Genomic DNA, 13,740 nt, shown 5'->3' with positions numbered 1-13,740 from the left:
CCATACTATCTTGTAGTATTTAGCATGGGACATCATGATTACAGTTTTTGCAGTATTATGTACAGTACGTACATTGTACCTCCACCACCTGAAATTGGGCAAGAGGAGCAGTCGACAATGGACCGGTAGCCATCTGAAAGCAGGGCACTGTTTGCTACCATTAACTCAATTTACAGAATACCATTCAATCAATGGAACAGCTACGTGCCTTTTAATAACTGACAAAGTGCGTGACTCCGGCTAGCCCTTCGCGATTAACCACTTGAGAGTGTTAGAATCGGAGCTAACTCGCATATCTTTAAATTTTCTACTCCCATTATTCCGTTCAGACTGAATTTTAATCCGTCTCTTGAGAAAGATTCTAGTCAGACTATTGTTCCACAATGGTATGTCAGCTGCTTTGGTACTCCGCTCCATACATACAGTACCTGTCATTAGTGATGAGGCTTCATCTTCATCCTCTGCGCGGGTCACCTCGTGGAAAGTGTGAGCAGTAGCTACTACTACTACCTTGGGGTTCCTGCTCAGGGACAACAAGAGACTATGAGGATCTCCTCTTGCATTTGTCGCACGGATGTGAATCTATCTACCCCCTGCCTCCCTTCCCAATTTATTTTCAACATTTATTGTTTTTATTTTATTTTATTTTATATTCATCCATTTATTTTCATCACTGCTGGCACTGTATCTTTATGGTCTACATTCACCACCTTCCTCAACTTATGAAAGATAGTTTATGCAGACTACCTTTCTGCTTGACAATCGCTCGGAGCAAGTAAAACAACAGTCACACGGAAAAACAATTTGAGAAAAATACACAACTGTCAAGTGATGTCTGTAGGCTCTGCTGCACAGACAAGATAACCATGCGTCATGTGTGGCTCTGAGTTATTTTGTTTATGTGAAAGCACACTGCCTCTGGTTCTAATTAGCTGACGTGTTCATTAGCTCCGTCAAGAGATTAGATGTTCAGTCAATCAGGGTGACGGACTAAAATGTGACTCTTGTCTCTCTTGTAATTACGCAAACTAGTGATAGAACACCACTAATGGACAGATCACTGTTTCCGTTTCAGTGTTTCTCACTCCTGCTTAAAATTGTTACAAGACATTTTAAAAAAGTCACTTTAACTTCTTCAACGTCATCTTGGTGGCTGCTCCTTTACTTCCTTTAAAGGCTGCAGTGCATTGTTTCCGTTCCTAACAACATTCTGAACACCAAGAACCAGGGTGAGGTGCAAAACTCATACCGCTTGAATTCAAAAGAATAACGTTTCAATAGCATTGACAACCAGGGAGGGGGAAAAAAGATAGATGTGGCCCTTGTGTATCCATGGTTACGTTGCTTTTATTGCTATTTGTTTTGGGCAGGAGATGCAATAAAAATGCTGTAAAAGAAATGAATGGGTATTGGGTGCCATTCCAAAAGAACGCTCATATACTCCACAGGAAAAAAAAAATCCCTCCTTTTCAAAGCCATCTGGTTTCCAAGGGTCTCGTGATTGGATTGCCCTGAATGCATGCGTTCATCATGTTTTAGTTTTCCAATTAAGATTCAGAGTGCAAGGACTCTCATGTCTGCTATTTAAATAAAGCCAAATGGAAAATTAAGGGTCTCTAGTAGCAGGCTTGAGCAAGCTTGGCCTCATTTTGGTGCTAATGAAATATAGCGGCGACGACTCATGCATGTGCAGAGGCGGGGGAAAGGGGAAAAGTGCACAGTGAAGGTAAAATGGGGAGTGTCAAGACACAAAATGTACTTGAACGCTTCATTTATTAGAAATAACGTGTTGTCACAGTCGGGAATGTATTGCATGCTAGTCATATATTCGCAGCATCTTCTAAGGGTGTTTAATATTGTTATGGAGAAATACTTGGCATGTCCACTTCCAGACTGATAACCAATAGGGCATCGGAACACATGAACGGACATAAACAAAAGGGCACAGACAGGTTGAACAATGTTGTTCAATGCGGAACAGTGCTCAATGTTGCTTGTCACTGAAATGGCAACTTCTGGGAGACATGGAGGAATTTAAAGGATGGATAGTGCGCTATAAAATTAGGCCAGGTTTTGGCTTCTAGCTTGTTTGGTAAATCTTATTGTATTTGTTTGCAGGGTTTTAAGGTTGATAATTGTGAGCCATTGATGAAGTGCTTTATTATTATCTTAGAAGGTATAGTTTGTACTAAACAGGGAAACCCAATTAAATTAGCACCAGATCTTTTGTTACAGGGTCAATATACACATTTTTTGTTCCCATTATTTTTTAAAAATGTTAACTGTTTATTGGTGCTCAAGGACATTGTTCAAATGTGCAATATATATATCAGGGAAAATATCAAGTTAAAAAAGTTTTTAGATGAAATCTCATTCTGATGCTAAGTTATGATTTTAAAATATCAAACTCGGCTCAAATAGGTGGACTCTCAAAATGATGATAAACCCAAATTTCAAGTTTGCATGATAAACTTTGCCCCACCAATTTGTTTCTACTTAGAAGCTCCAGCTGTGGCTCTGAAATAGCATATTACTTGTTCACTGAAGTAAGGCGAGATGAAATAACACTTAGCGACAAATAACCCCTTGGTTCACCAAATTAACACATTTGCCTCATCAGTAAGAGTGCTACCATTTGGGGAAGGGCCCCAGTGAGACCAGGAGCAGTCAGCATTGCGTGCTGTGCTCATTTAGATATTCACCCCTGGGTGCCATAACTCCCTGATGACTGCCACTACCAAGCTTTGTCATAATGAGACGCGTTGTCTCCTACTGTAGTGTCAAACTTTTATGTAAAAGCTACCCTGGTGATATTTTTGAACACTCTGGTTGAGACAGAATTGTATTTTCCATCCATCCATTATCCAAGCTGCTTATCGTCACAACGCCCTGAACTGGTCGCCAGTCAGTCACAGGGTAGATATCGACACCATCGCTGAGCGGGAATCGATCCCAGGCCGCTCGATCCATCAGTGACTCCAGTTGTATATTTTTTTCTTGTAACCATAAAATAAACACATTATTAAATGATTGCCAAGCTCCATAAAACCAATGGAATAACTCACATTTCCTGTGATTCATATTTTAAATGCATTGTATATGGAGCCACTAAAACATTTTTTAGATTATTGGAAGCATCACTTTTGCATTAAATGGTCAATGGATTCGGACTGCATTTTCAAAAGAGCGGAATATCTCTGGTATTTTAAAGAACCATATACAGTATCAGAAATGCTGTATTTGTTTTTGATTTGGAAATTGTATACATTTCGTTGATGTTTTCATTCTGAAGCCATATTTGAATAGTTGGGTTTACTTATTCAACAATCATGTAAATAACGAGGAATAAACTTCATAAAATGCCGTCAGCTAAAGTACAGCAGCAATATGAACATTCATGGAGATGGCCAAACACTTATCCCGGCTAATATTCATCATCTGCCATTCTGAATGCGTGTTCAGCAATTTGCATGAGAAACATGTCTCTTCAGTTATTATTTAGCAGACTATGCGGAGGTGCCATGAAAGCTAAATGCACCCTGTGTGTGCAGCAAACATGAAATTAGACACACATCAGTGTCTAAGGGCATGCAAATGGTGTGATGAAATTCATTGAACCATCAAAATCAGAAATCTGAACATTTACTGCTTTTGAGTTACTCCCGATACTATTGATAAGACCGTGGCAGAAATTTTATTTGGAAATGGATTTCTGGATGACGGCTGAACGATGACACCAGATGCTTTAAAAAGCTCTCTTCATTCATTAAAAAGTCACTGTCACCAGAGACGAGGCGGGGACGGGGGTTAATCCTTGCTTACAATGTGTGTGTGTTTGTGTGACACAGCCTGATCCTCCTCATGTCTCTGAGGGGTAATTAGCTTTGGCGTGGCCTGTCGGTGTTCTGCAGGCCTCCTCGGTCCCAAGACTCAGCTGGCTGTGTCGTGGCAGAGGCGGCGCTTCGTCTGTGGGGAGAATAGCAAGCGGTGGACCGGTTATGGTGGAGAAGTGACGAGGGGGTCACGTTGGAATAATACGCTTGTCAGCCTCCTGTCTTTGTGCAAGAAATGTCTTTTGCCTATGTTATCTCCACTCCTTTTCTTTGTTGGTCATTCCATTCGTCTTTCCCCATTGCTTCCTTTTTACTTATCCCTTTACATTCCTGTCCTTCTTTTGTGGCACTGTTATCCTTCTCATCAACCTTTCTTACATTCCCTGCCCCCCCTCCATCTTTCATAAACCATCATTCTATTATATATCACTGGTTAGTGGAAAGCACTCAATAGTCAATGTGAAAAATATTGCCTTAACCAAAATGATAATGCTCGGTTCTTCAATTTTGTTGTAGTTTACAGTGGGGTGGTGATACAATAGATATTTTAATGTAGTGCTTTGCTTATATTGATCAAAATTGTCATCTATTCTTTGTAAAAACTGATTTTTTTCATACAGATGAGATGAATAGTATTTCTGTATTGGATCTCATAAGACATGTAAGTGTGCCTAGCTCTTTGGCAAGTAGATTTCTACGTATATTTTTGAAAAATCCTTTTGTTTCAGTTTCCCCTCTCTCTCTTCCCACTGTTTCCATCAATTCTTTGTCTCTTTCCCTGCAACCTTATATTGATTTTCCTTAACACGGAGCATGATGCCTATCGATATTTCCCACTGTGAAGGCCAACAGCCATCCACCGGTCGTTAAAATCCAGAACTCGTTCATTCCATTGTTAACAAACTGAAGCTTGTGTCTACTCGCCCAGCTCCTCTGGTTCCACCGACTCAGTTTACTAGTGGTTGGCCCATAACCCACCTCACTGTGCAAGATCAATTTCCAGTCATAGTTGTTAAATCCTAAAAGGTAATCAACAACAGGTAAATTGTTGCATCCATCAATACGGCCACCATCTTAAATTTGCTCATTATTTTGGGATTTGTTGGCCCATAACCCACTTTACTGTGCAAGATCAATTTCCAGTCATAATTGTTAAATCCTAAAAGGTAATCAACAACATTTAAATCGTTGCATCCGTCAATACAGCCACCATCTTAAATTTGCTCAATATTTGGGGATTTTGGACAGTAGTTATTTTGGTTAGTCATTTTGAGGACCAGCCTAATCTCGTATTTATACTCTTAATTACAGTCAGTTTTAATCTCCAGTGGTGAACCTCTATAATAGTTATGGCAGACAAAAAAGTTGAAATGTGACTTAAAATATTGTCTACCATGTACATGAATATTTTTTCATGTACCACTTTGACCTAGGAACTGCTTGATTGAATTTCACCAATTTTGCAAGAATTTCTTTGAAAGTCATACGAAATTGAATGCATTGCGATTACTTAAGAAGTTCTTAAAAGGTTACCGTAATTAGTTTTAAAGTGCCTGCTCTTTTTCCAATTAGATTCCAATATCTCTTCCATAGATGGACTGTCAGGAAAGTATTTAGTGTTGACATTTTTAACAGAGTGGTCAAGGCGGGCTGATACATAAATAATTAAAGGCATAGCAGTAGATTAATGAGTGCCGTTGAATGTTCTTGCAAAAAGTGAAACTTTAATGACAAGAATTGAGTTTGTAGAGTGTAATTAATGAAGTGAATGAGGGGTCGCCAAGCCTCATTAGAAAGGGTGACTTTTATTCTGTGTCTCTAAACAGACAGCTTGGGTGAGCATCACAAAGCCATTTCACTAATGATAGGGTCAGCACCTTCATCCATAACCCCGGCGTGCCAATCAGAACCACATACACGCAATATGAAACACACAATTGTGTTCTTTCTGGGTGCTTGATTTGGGGAAAAGGCCAAAGTTGAAGGTTATAGAGATACCAGGACACCACAGGAAGGTCCTCAGTAGGAAATCTGCCATCTGGTTGACCTTTTATTTGGCGTCATCAATACTCAGTAGGTTAGGTAATATTGAACCCAAAAGTTGCTGTTCGCCAGAGCTGAAATAATGTATCATTTGCACAGTAAAATTGGCACGTTAGTATTATAAAACAATTATGTGTACAGGATATGTGCGACGCGATCCATCATTTCGATAGATGGGGATGATTGGTAAGCATGTCCCCAGCCCAGTATGATCAATGTCTTTCTTAATGATGTGTGCAGTGTAGCTGCCATATACAGAATTTATAACACCAACGTTGGAGTGAAGGTTGCACGGCACATAGAGTTTGTATTTTGTGACTATGGAGGGATGACGTCTCCCAATTAAATGTTATGATAATTGAAGAATACATTTCCCGTAAGTGTGCATTGAGTATCAGTGTTTGTTTGACCTAAACAGGAAAACAAGCGGGAGCAAATTCTGTAACAAAAAGCACAAGAACTTCTTGTTCTACAGCATTACGCAGCTACCAATATGTCTGGATTTCATATTTTTAACCAATATGCAAATGTATTTGTTTTGGCATGGGCATACGCACAGATGGCTACGGTCTCAGAGGATGACCCCGCCTTGGGAATGCCTACCCCCCAACCCCGTACCCAGTTAAGACCTTGAGGCAGGAGCTCCATCCACAGCAGAAAGAAGGGCTGTCCCACATCCTGAAATCCTTTAATGAATGTGACATTTAGCTGATATTTGCATGTCATGCATGATGTTAAATTACCATGATGAAACACTAAGCTTCGCATTAGACAAAGCTTAGTAAATGCACACAGTCCATCATGCCAAGATTTGGTGCAGGTGACCCGTGTACCTTTAGCCAAGACACAAACCCTTAGTCCTACTTCCTCTGTTACCTTCATTAAAATGTTACACACATGACTTATTTACAAAGCGTTGGCGCGAAACACGGAATCTCTGCGGAGAGAAACTTTCAATCCCATCCGTCACCAGATGAAATTGCACCGGTGACAAGAGGCGAAATATCAATCAGAAGTAATTTCTTCTCACCGCCTCAGTTGTCAGAGCAGCGGTAGAAAGTTGACCCTCTGCCATTATACATTTGTAAAGCCTTTACATCATCCACCACACTGGCTACAAAACACTCAAAGATGTTGTGGCACCAGAAACATGAGATTATAACCCAGTAAAGTAATTTATGTGGCATATTGCTTGAAAATGACTTTATTTAAAGCCACAGGCATGTAGACGATTGAGGCTATATTAATTGCTTCTTGTAATAATCATGTAAGCGCAATAGCAAAATCAACCATCAACACCCCTAATGGCGATGTCACCTGAGTGGCAGACAGCAATCGCCAATAATAGCGCTTAAATCAGCAAGTTTTGCCATAGACAGCCTTGCGAGAACCGCGGCGTGCCTGTCAAGAATTCAACTGATTGGTAATACCAGTTCCAGTAGAATGAATGTCATTCCAGTCAACAGTGTCTGTGTATCTGTGCCTCACACGTAAGACTGCATCCAAATCCAACGTTGCCTGCAGACAAAAACACTGACGCGCCTCTCAAATAATTCCCTCAGCTCCCCTCGCAAACACCGCGGAAGTGGCTATTTATGAATAGAAATGTCAGGTCGTTAATAATTATTATCACAGCCCTTTTGCAAGTTCTATAACCTGAGGCAGGGAAAACATTGTTTACTCGAATAGATTTGTTTTCTACCGGGTAATCCGGGAAGGTGAAGCTAAAGGCTGGGGTATGGCTCCAGTTGATAAGAATGACATTTTAAGTTGAAAGTCAACTATAGATGCCAGTATGACTGCACCTTTCCAAGTATGATAGTAATGCAGAGAGGCCACAAATGTGGGACAGTGAAAGGATTGTTTTAGCAGTCTTGTAGGCAGCATCACCGACAAGAAAAGTTCCATTTACAGTGAAGAAAAAAAGTATTTGAACACCCTGCTATATTGATAATCTAAATAAAAAAATCATACATTGTGATTTCTGGATTTTACATTTTAAATTATCTCTCTCACAGTGGACATGCACCTATGATGAAAATTTCAGACCCCTCCATGTAAGTGGGAGAACTTGCAATATAGCAGGGTGTTCAAATACTTATTGTCTTCACTGTATAAAGTAAAGAATTTCAAAAGTAGATCATGATGGGTTACATTTGACATTTTAGCACAACCCATTGCTTTTTACAATAAACAAATGCTTGAACAAATGTTTCTAAGATTGTCAACACGCTACCGAAAATACTGCCTGTAGGTTAAAAAGGTTTTATGATGGCAGCAAACTAAAACTGGAAACGATTAATTAGGGATCAGTGTGAATTTTCTTTTTCAATATTCATTCAAATAAAAGGTTGAGCGGCACCCTGTTCAACCATAGATGTTGCATTTATTTCAATCCATCAATAGGAAAGGCAGTTTTGGTACATGTTTAAAATAAAACAAAAAAGGCGGGGAAAAGAAGAAAAAAAGCCATCTCCCCTGCTCATTTACACTGGCGTCCACTGTATCTGCTTTCATGGTGACACCCTTAAGGTGTGTATCTGTTCATCACCCTCTCCAAGGTGTCTGGGAGCCGAGAGCCCATCTGTGGGCTGCCGCTGGAGCCTCTTGAGATGGGCGCAAAGACTTCTAATTATCCCTGACCTTCTGGCTCTCCCTCAGCTTGCCTCCCTCTCAGGGCCCCTGTGGCTCACTCAGGACTCTCATTCTCCTCATGGGTTCCACATCTCCACTCGGTTTGCCCCATCTCACCTCCAAAATAACCCCTCGGCTTGGCCCCAGCCGCTAATTGCTGCCATTTCCGAGACAAAGAACCGTGTTAGGTGCAAGGCAGTCCTCAAGGTCAGTCAAGGAGAAGCGCTCAACCACCTGCATGTCTGCTCAGGCTCGTGGGGTGTTTGTAATCATATTGGTCTGACAAGCAAAATGTTCCATTTGAGGGTGAAGAGGGAACCATCCACACACATCACTCCTGAGTGAGACAAGCAAAAAAAAAAACAACAACAACAACTTATAGTTATCGCTTCACCATTGTCTTTTAAAATCATGTAACTATATAGTTTCCATCAGATTTGTTTTGCTCTGGGCTTTCCACTGTAAGTGCAAATGCAGCCCTGCCAATAACATGCCTAACAATTTTACCACACAGCTTTGCTATTGGGTAAAATCTCAATGTACAAATAGAGACTATCGTTCTATTTAGACTACTGTATATAAATCTAAAGCAAAAGCTAAACAAGCCCACAAACACACACACACACATGCACACAAAATAAACTGATAAAATAGTAATGAATTCAGCAGTTATCTTCTGGCTATTAATATTTTGTCAAATTTTAAAATTAGCTGCTTCTAAAATTGACTTTAAAAAAAATCCATCCATCCGTCTATTATCCGAGCCGCTTCTCCTCACATGTGAAGCCCGGGATTCGAACCCTGGTCCTCAGAACTGTGAGGCAGATGATCTAACCAATTGTTCCACTGTGCTGCCACTGTAATCTCTTTTGTGTTTTTTCGATGCTGAGTATTCCTAATTCCCAATATAAAAAGGGGTTAACAAATTCTTTTTCATGAATGCCTGCCACAGTATAATATTTACTGTAGTTATTATTGCATTAAATGCTTAATTAGCTAACATCATATGATCTTGTCAGCAGATGATGGATGGATTTGAGACAAGGTGAACTTTACTTGTTACTCCAAGCTTGTTATAGCGTGAGCAGTATTTATTATTTACTTATGCTCAAGCATGAATTAAAAAGAATGGAACACACGCATTAATTATGACAAACCTTATTGAATTTCACAGTTTTGACCTCCTAAAATGTGGCCTTGCCGCTTGCTCTGGCCCATAATGTAGCTGCTGGACCCCAAACCAGAAATGACTGTTGCAGTTGCAGTTCTTATTTTCTTTTTACGACACCGGAGGCCCATAAAAATGTTTTAAAATGATAGCGTTTCCACCTGCCAGAAACCACCCAACCATCAGGGACTCCTCTCTCTCTTTCATTACGAATCATTGCCGTAGATCAAAATGTCCAGTGAGTAATCTGACCAAAAGCATCGCTGTGGAGACTGCAATTACGTAGCTCCTAATGCAGAGACGTCGACGTAGGAGAAAAGGGTCTGACGCTATAAAGCATGTCAGTTAATATCAGAGCGTCAGAGCCCTGCTGTAAATAATGACTCCACTGCTGCACTCTGCCTCTTGCTGAAACCTTGCTGGTCGCAAAGAAAGAGTTGCCAAGGAAACTGTGAATTAAATACATCTGCAGTGTCTTGACAGGTGGTTTGGCAAGACTTGATCATGCACCATTGGAGATGTCCTGCATTCAATCATTCCTCTTATAATTAATAGCAGCGTTGAATGGCCTGTTTTTTATTCTTTACGTTTCAACACCTGCAGATAAAGTAAGCACGTTTTCAAGCAAGATTGTGAGATTATTACGATGCTTGAGAGAGGTCAATTTTAGTTTTAAATGCAGGATATCATTGGATAACTGTGGATCCTAACAGAGAAACATGAAAAAATAAGATCGCTGTCAACCTGAACTGGATAAGCTACATCGCAGAGCATAACACTGTTGTATTTGTGGAACTGCCCTCGACTCACTTCGTAGCAGAGTAGCTATGCATCATAGCCCTTTATTAATAAAAATAACAAAAAGAAAATAGATACAACCCTTCATAAAAACTAAATCTGAAAAACAATCACATCTTCACATTCATTTACATTTTGTACGGCGAATGATAAACAGACAAATGCAGGTACCACCTTTAAGTTGGAACGTTTAAGAGGGCGTTGTCCATTTCCAACACCTATACAGATGTATTTTCCAAAACTGAATAACTATCTAGGGTTCATCAGCAAGCTTGCTCCTGAATTCTTTACACCTGTGTTTTCATTGACAATGTCGTCTGTCCAAGTGTTGTGACGATAAGGATGAACATGTCCAAAGATAGCCAGGATAGGCTCCAGCACTTCTGGGACCCTTGTGAGGATAAGCGGCTCAGATAATGGATTGATGGATGGAATGTGGGAAATACAAATCAAAATGTATCAACTACATCTCTTAAAGAAACGACTTGATTTAAAGGTTTTTGGTCATTTATAATTTTGTCAGTCCCAAAAAGTGCGCATCTGTGGAAAAACCGGTGTGGTGTATCTAATTTTAGCACTGTACTTATCCTCACAAATTATTCATCCATGATTTAATTGTCTTCATATATTTGATGATGTAATGACTGGATATTGTCGTCAAGAGGGATCAAAAACCTGCTTACTTTAAATTTCTGAAAACCTTGTTCAATGTCCAAAATGACATTTTATAGATTTTCCAATCCAAGAGTTTTGCGACAGCTGGGGTTAAAGGTAAAATGTCTCCTGGTATCGTTGTTTTAAATCTGGGTTGAAGTTATCTGCTCTTTTGCAATGGTGATTAGATCAAGGGGGTTTAGCACCTTTTTCTTGTTAGTTATTTGTTGAAGAATTTAAAAAAAAAACAGAAAAAAACTACATTCAGGCAAAATATTTGCTATATCTGACAAAACAGGTTGCCAACTAATCAAAGACGGATCACTTCTTAAATCCTTCACAGCGATTCTGGATCGCATTTGTAGTTTGTGTAGGTGGATCGTGAAAAGCAGACACACACAATCTTCTTTCTTGCTATTTGTAGGTACACCTTTAAATATCTTGTCACTTTCTGTCCTCCACCTCCCCCAAAACTGGATAGATCCATGGGGACCATCCTGTTTAGTAGTTGTGTGTCTGCGTGTCTCTGTCTGTGTTTTAGTGTGTGAAAACGTGCTGGTTTCTTTTGTCCTTGTTATCCCTGTTTGTTCCTTGTGCACCAATGTTATCTAGTCATTTCCCACAATTACAGGCGGACAACATGACACTGAATTCCCTGGTTCATCCATAATGGATCAAGTGATGCCATCGCTGCTCGTGCTGGATCACCTCCGGAAACGGGCCTCAAACAGCTCGCCGCGTCCTGGCGCTCGTTTCAGCGAGAGGAACGAGGACCCATATGACAGGGATTGGGGAGCTGAGGCAGAACAAAGCTGCTCAAATATTGATCACTGGGGGTGTCTTTGAGGTGTTTCGTCTTAGCCAGACAGCCACCCGTGGGACTTTGTGGCGGGTTTTAAAGGCTATGAAGCCAAGTGTGTAGGCACAGGCAGGCTTCGTGGGCTTCATCCACCTTCCGCTGTTGATTCAAGCGGAAAAGAAGAATAGAAGAGCATCACCAGAACTGTTGCATTAATCAGTGAGGATCTATTGGATACACATGGACATTGCATCTTTCCCAGACTAAGAGGTTGGTACTTCCATCACTGGAGATACATATCGTACCTTTCAACCAACCGTTTTTTGTTCACTTCTGTTTCTGCATGCAATCGAAACAGAACGATTTGTTGCCTCATAGGTGGCGTGAATGTCTAACGTCCTCCGTGGATCGGTTTTCACACTCGTAAAATATTAAGTGGAAAGAAAATCTTGGAACCACTTGCTGTATACAGTGTGCAATATGCAGTTTTGTTTAACAAAGCAATCAGATTCCAGTAACCTCAAATGACACAGTAAACCATGTCTTGAGCTTGACGAAAATAAAAACAAAGAAGACATAAAGAAAAAAATGTGGTCCTCATTGAAATTTCAAATACTGTGACAAACACAAAATTGCTTCAAGTAAAACTGACCCCAATTCTGTGTACAATTAGACTGTGCTGTACAGATAACAGAATCTGACTTACAGCTGAACCCGTGTGATGCCTTATAATGGTTCTGTACACACTCCCTCGTGCTTTATTCTTGATAGAAACAGACATGTTCCCAAAAATTTCATTTTCACTGGAAAGTTTTTTCCCCCCATAATTCCTGTGAAAACGTCAAACATTCTTAGATTGTAGTTTCTGGCCCCACAATTTAAGTAATTTCAAATATTTGTTTATTTTTACAGAATTTGGGCTTTCAGTTAAGAAAATTCACAAAATCAGGAACGAAAAAAAATATTCTGTGAAGGAAATCAGGCCATAAATGTTATAAAAGGTTACAACCAAATTATCTACTCAAAGTGCCTGCACAGGTTTCCTCAGGTGTCAATAAAGTGCTTCAATTTAGTAAATGAACAACAACAGTCACAGCTTCAAAACCCACCACATTCACACACATCCGACAACTGTCGGGTTCCTCGGGTCAAGCCCCTTCTCTGAGTCTGAGCCAGCATAGGAACTGTCTCAGCTGAGCTAAGGAGAAGAAGGATTGGACTGTAAGGGGTTTGTAGATACAGTAGATGTAAATATAATGACCCCACGCACTCCTTCACAAACTATAGCCTTTCAGACCATGTTATGAAGAGCAGCACTGTCATTGGACAGATACCTTTTTGTTGTTGTGTGTGTAGCTGGAGCAAAGAGTGGCTTTATGTTGGTTTTAAAAATGAAAGAAAAAGTGTTGAGCTATAGATTTAAACTGTGGATGTTTAAAGCACTACAACAAAAACTCATACAGTCAAGGTGATACATTGTATGAGTGAAACATAATATATCCCCAGCCAGAGGCAAAACTCTTTGGCGTACACTTCATTGTTTGGAACCCAGACACAAGAAATGCTCCCAAACATTGTTTCCATTGAGCTTAAAACGATATATTATAGATTAGACGAGCAACACTGATAGCCATAGCGACTCAAAACAAATGAAACAAAAATGTATTAAAAATTAAAGTGTCACTCTGACTGACTCGCATTACATTTTCAATATTGTTGTAGTGACAGTTTAATTAGTAATGGGACAAATAAAACCATCTAAATATGTATCAGTGAATCTTCTTTCTTGTTTCAATTTGACATTGTTCAAC

The 13,740-nt window shown here is 39.9% G+C and overlaps 1 long non-coding RNA gene across 1 annotated transcript in view; it reads left to right on the top strand.

Moving 5' to 3' along the window:
* LOC133492828 (uncharacterized) overlaps positions 1 to 12,290 on the top strand; it is an 83,176-nt gene extending 70,886 nt beyond the window's left edge. Inside the window, exon 4 of the long non-coding RNA XR_009792758.1 lies at positions 11,762 to 12,290. This is a non-coding gene — a long non-coding RNA (uncharacterized LOC133492828). The remainder of the gene's footprint in view (positions 1 to 11,761) is intronic.
* The last annotated feature ends 1,450 nt before the right edge of the window (positions 12,291 to 13,740 follow it).

Source organism: Syngnathoides biaculeatus, chromosome 19, assembly GCF_019802595.1.
Source record: "Syngnathoides biaculeatus isolate LvHL_M chromosome 19, ASM1980259v1, whole genome shotgun sequence".
NCBI lineage: Eukaryota > Metazoa > Chordata > Actinopteri > Syngnathiformes > Syngnathidae > Syngnathoides > Syngnathoides biaculeatus.
Note: the sequence above shows the minus strand (reverse complement) of the source record. Positions and strands in the feature narration are given on the sequence as shown.